At 31.9% G+C, this 5,807-nt stretch overlaps 1 long non-coding RNA gene across 1 annotated transcript; it reads right to left on the bottom strand.

Moving 5' to 3' along the window:
• Positions 1-5,121: 5,121 nt before the first annotated feature.
• LOC105420320 (uncharacterized) lies at positions 5,122-5,590 on the bottom strand. The gene is made up of 2 exons (XR_016057786.1): positions 5,408-5,590; positions 5,122-5,323 (listed from the first exon to the last, which is right to left on the bottom strand). It is a non-coding gene; the product is annotated as an uncharacterized LOC105420320 (long non-coding RNA).
• Between the last annotated feature and the right edge of the window lie 217 nt (positions 5,591-5,807).

Below are 5,807 nucleotides of genomic sequence, written 5' to 3'. Positions count from 1 at the left end.
AAAGAAAATAATTGAAAAAGAAACAAAGAAAATTATGATATACTCCGGCTAGATCACAGGTGCCATTTCATTTAGGAACTAAAAATCACTTTTTTTGTTCCTTTTTAACATTGTTAATCAATTGATAACAAAGCCATATATAGAACTAGAAAAGGAAAAAGGTTACTTCTGAGGCTTAGATCTAAGCATCTTACGAAATAAATGGATCTTAGGCGGGTTAAGAAAAATACGTTTGAGCATGAATTTTTTATTTTTATTTATTTATTTATTGATTATTCATCAAAATGAAAAAGCTATATGTTTAAAAAGTGGCGTCAAACAAATGGCCCTAGCATAGTTTTTGAAGATTTTGATGGGTATATTTATAAAAAAAATGATTATTTTTGTTTAATTCTTTTTGAAATTTTCACAAAAGTACAATTGTATTTTAGAAGTTAGTGTCCAATAATTTTATTAGTCAATACTCTTGTCCTTTAGTGAACTTCAACTTTTCCTTTCTAAATATCACAAAAATACCCCTTGCCTTGCAGTGAAAATTACATGTTCACAATTTATTGATGAGCAAACTACTATAAAAAAATAATTTTTTTTAAAAAAACCACATAATAAGTAAATTTACCATTCATAGTCCAGTCTAATATTACTATTTGTATTTGAAGAGTTGCGAATGGTAGATTATCTCATATATATGTGTGTGTGTGAGTAGAGAAGGCATGAATGATTGAAGAACAAAGGATAAATGAAAAGTAAAATTTGCTAAATGGTTGTATATCTACTTGAGTATGCATAAAACTGCCATAAGATAGCTAATAATGGAAATTGATATTTGTTGAACAGTTTAAACCAGTATGTAGAAAAATGGGGCAGGAGGGTAAGTCAGTCCCCTGCTTGATTGATCTAAATGACTGATCCATGCTGGTGCATACCGATTCTCTAGTGTGGGAATTGGTAGCAAAAAAATTTCAGAAATAATTTAGTTTCAAAAAATTTGAAATAAATATAATACAGAATGAAATGGGTGGGAACAAAGTGATTCGGCCTATCCAAAATGTGGGGTTCCCTCATAGACTCATCCAGTTCTCTCATAAAACCAGGTATATCTATCAAATCAAAATGAGTCCCTATTTCAAATAGGAATCAGGTCAATTACTACTAATTCCTCATCCTAATCACCGATTCCTAATCTGGATAGGTGAATTCTAAAAAACCTTAAGAAGCAAATAACAACATGTGTCAATCGTAATTTATACTTGATTTCTTGTCCAAAATTACCTATACTAACAAGGGCACATTTGGATAACCATAGTTGCTTGTTCCTGGCAGATGACTCTTTGGAATATGGGTGTATGCTACTTGGATAGCATCAATAAATTGTTATCCTAACAACTCTTTGTTTTGTAACAACATTTCCTTAGGATCCATTAATACTGGGAAAGATGGTGATAGAGCTGCAGGCAGGTTCACCGGTTGTTGGCCGAGGCCTCTTCAATGATGGTAAAAAAAGTTTACACTCCCTTCCTTCTGTTTTTTTTTTTTAGGTTTTTTTTCACCTTTTTCATGTGTTTGTATTTTTTATTTTTGTTAGGGCGATTTCTATCTTTTGATGAAAATGGGCAAGATTTGGGGCTTTAAAAACCATTTTTTAGAGGGGATTGTATACAATGAGACCATTTACTTCTAATACAAGGTGGTCACAATTACTTACAACCACTTGATTAAAAATTTGTTAGTTTTGATGTGTCACAAAGTTCGAAAAAATTTCTTCTAAAGTTTGAGCTTGGTCAATAAAATAATTACAGTCACCCAGTTTCACATTCAATGGTCAAGATTTATATGACCACCTTGTACCAAAGCTATATGGTCTCATTCTATACTTGCCCTTTCTAGAGGGAGTAAAAACCTTTTACAATTTTTCTCATGCTCTCTACCTAAAAACACCCCAACCCTAGCCCTAGTTTTGGGCAACTTTCGTGGTGAATTCTGGACATCATCCCGATTTGAAGCTCGAAATCTATTACACCCGATTTCAGTTTTTTTTTAGGGTTTTTGCCATATAAATTTCTTTTTCTTTTTCGAATTAATGAAATTTATTTATCTTTGGGTTCTTGTTAATTATTTTATCTTTATTAAGGTTTATTATTGTATGTTTTTACCTTTTATGAAGACCTATCAGCATTTTTTAAAACAATTTTATTATTGTATGTTTTTACCTTATAGAAAGACCTATCAGCAATTTTAAAACAAATGCTAAGATTATAAGGTTTTTATATTCATTTATTGTTTATAATTTCTTTTTCAGTTTCAATAAGTATGGAAAACATTTGTATTGCATAGATGTTATTGTTTTGTTCCTAGTATGTTTCTTAAATTTTTTTAGTTTCCTATATTTTTATGATATTTCATATTTAATTTTTATTTTATATATTTTTTGTTTTTTTTTCTAATTTTTAAATTATGTGAAACATTCAACAGGTGAACCGGTTCGGCCGGGCCTGTTCTCTCACTAGTTTGATCACCAGTTCAGTTCTGACAACATTGATTTCAACAATTAATTTTCATGTCCATATAAAAACCATTTCATAGAGACCGCAATTCCACCTATTTTAGTTGAATATTGGTTTCCTTATTTTGGCTTCCAAGATGAGAAAATACACGTAGACATCTCCAAGAGAGGCCTCTCTAGGTATCCAAATAGGCCATAAAAGGTTTTTTCAATTCCAGGAAATAACAAAGGAAAAAACAAAACGAACCACATTTACTCTCAAAGTACCTTTCACATATAAAAATCATGTTTCTCAGTTTCCATTGCATATGTTACTAAAATCTTCCTTGGTCGTTATAAATTAATCCCACTCATGCATTCTTTTTTATTTTTCAGTTGCCGAAACTTGGCAATTCTGGCATCAGAAAATTTTAAATCGATCATCTCAACCTTGGCAATTATGGTAAAATTAGGATTTCAAGCCCTAAAAATAGTATATATTGTGACAACTTATCTAGACCGATTCATGTTGCCCTAAAAATAGGTGCCCATGGATCCATAAGATCTGTGTCTTTTTTCTAGTTTCAAATTTTATAGCTAGTATTAGAAATTGATTTTAGAGCCATCATAGATATTTTCAGTGCCCAACGTGCTTTCTAGATGAAGATTTGAGGTGAGGCTTTACTTTATTTTCATAATGCCTAGGCCTTACAGAAACTGCCTCCAATATATAATTTAGAACAGACCTAGAAACTTAGATTGAATAGAACTTCACCTTGTATTAAGATAAAAAAAAAACATAATGTTTATCGTAAAAAAAAAAAAAGGGCAAGCTTTCTATGCTTCCCCCACAATATAAAACTTATATACATCCCCTCCCATTTTGAATGGAGGGCTAAGCTTGTATCAATCGCAATGTCATGTTTCTACATTGTTTTATGTTTATGCTTTTTATATAAATTTCTTTCACACAAAATTTCGGGTGTCCAATCATCTATTAAACACGCATTTGTAAAAAAAATATTAAAATAATGTTCCAAAAAAATAAAATGAGCAAAATACCCTTAAAATATTCAAGGGGTATTTTGGTCACTATGTTTTATTAAAAAATTATTTTTAATATTTTTTATTGGTGCGCCCCAATGAGAAGATGACCCATACCAAATTTTATATTCGTACAATTTGTATATAAAAAATTAAAAATAAAATACTCTAAGGCATCAGAACTAAGATCAAACAGAGTGGCTTACTTGATCAAAATTGAATGGCTGGATAGATCTTCTATGCTATAGGAGAAGTATAAAAACGTTTCCCCAAAAAAAACAAGATAAAAAAACATAATATAGTTTGAAACTTGTCACATTTTAAAGGTCAGACACGCTTAATTGTTAAGACTCTAAGCTATCAAGTAATTAGTTATTCATTTCCCTATGTTAAAATTTCTAATGATATTTAAGGATCCAAGTATGGTGGCATTTGTATTACTTTAGTATAGGAATGTCGGCGTACTTTAACCTCTACAAGCATTTGGAGAGAATGATATGTGAGATTAAAATCTTATGCTTAAATCCAATCCCAGCTATTTTCAACATGTTGGAAGATGTCAATACTGACTTACTAGCTAATTTTTTTGTAATTTTGTTTTTGTAATTCGTTAATGGAGGTATTAAGTATGGTCCTTTGATTTTAGAGGAGTTTCTAATTTAGGTTGCTGAGATACCGCCTTGGTATCTCTTCGACATTGTTGTTGTCCTGTTTTATACTTAGATTAATAGAACTTAAAAAAGTAAAAATAAAAAGCTACAAGTAAAGAGAGAAAATGCTTGTCGCGCATGCAAATCCCTCCTTGAAGATTCTGAGCTAAATAACACCATGGGCTGGTTATCATAGTCCTATTAATACAACATTAAGTTTATACATTCTTAGTTTTGTATAGAATAATTGTAAAAAGATATATAGATATTCTTGAAAACCTTAAGAAGATATTGTTTGGGTAAACCTCAAAAATATTTTTCAACATATTAAAAATTACACAATAAACATCTCATCTTTTAGTTAAGGGATGCGATATTGGATTCTACTGGGGCACCATAAATGTGCTCATGCCGTCGTAAAAACCACTTTTGAGGTTCTAGGCGCTTAAAACATTTTGGGACTCCCTTAGAATTAGGGGATTCTAAGTTTGATAGAGTTTACCCCCAAATCTCCTCAAATATATTCCAATAATGGAACCGATAGTTGAAATTTCATTCAGAATTGTAAAAATTTGAGGCATTTATGGGGCTCTAAATGCATGTGTTTCGTGAATTTTAGTTTTTTGTTTTTTTATCTGTGAGAGAGTGTTTTAAAAATATTGTGGGTGCCCTACCTAGCCCAAAAGTGGTATTTGAGGTGGGCAAAGAAATAAGTTTGGTGCCTCAGTTGAATTTTTCTTTTGTGTGGATCAACGGGGATTACAGGCTCCTATCCATTTTGGAAAGATTCAATATTTTGAAATTGTTAGTGAGAATGGGGCTATGACCTCTAATCGGAGCTTAGCTGGTGCAACCACCCTGGCCCCAACCCCATTATCACTAGTCTACTTCATGATGCCATTGAAAATCTCTCGTCAATCTAGATAGGACTCACATAGCAGTAGATTTCCCGGATGTGATGATATCCATTAGCATTTTCCGAAACTCCTACATCGTTTGTTCCTAAACTATCAGCGTCGTACCCATTCTCGTCACAACCATAATACATTTGAACACTTTCCTCCGCATTGCGAGTACTTCAGTTGATGCCCATCTCAAAGTGGCAATATGGGAAAAGAACATGTTCAGGATTTATCCCACCAGTATTCTACAACACAATAAATGGAAGGGTAACTCCCCAAAATCATGATAAATTTGATCTAAAAATACAAAGTTAAAAATTGTACATTACCTTCTTAAAAGCTTCCATATTCCTCAGACAATCAAGGTGGATGGAGTTCCAATAATTCCCTTGACATGATATTCTTAAATCTTCCTATAGTCTATCTGAAATGAGTCCCATTTGATGAGCATATGGAACCCTAGATTCCAAAAGGATATCATAATCTGTAAGCTCATTGCCTACAGAGTAGCCCTGGTACACCAACAAACAAGAAAATGAATTAGAACCCAAATTACATTGTAGAATGCTTATATATAACCATCTATTTTTGGTTACTGCATTCTTATTTGTGAGCATTGTAAGTAGAAGGGGAAATCATAGTTTCTTTGAAAAACTTATAAATCATGTTGGTGACCTGACACGGAAACAACGCTCATAGTTTAGTTTATTTCAGTATTGCAATGAAATC

Source organism: Amborella trichopoda, chromosome 6, assembly GCF_054954075.1.
Source record: "Amborella trichopoda isolate Santa Cruz 75 chromosome 6, AtrichopodaSantaCruz75HAP2 v2.0, whole genome shotgun sequence".
Taxonomy (NCBI): domain Eukaryota; kingdom Viridiplantae; phylum Streptophyta; class Magnoliopsida; order Amborellales; family Amborellaceae; genus Amborella; species Amborella trichopoda.
This window is presented reverse-complemented; position numbering and strand designations above follow the sequence as displayed.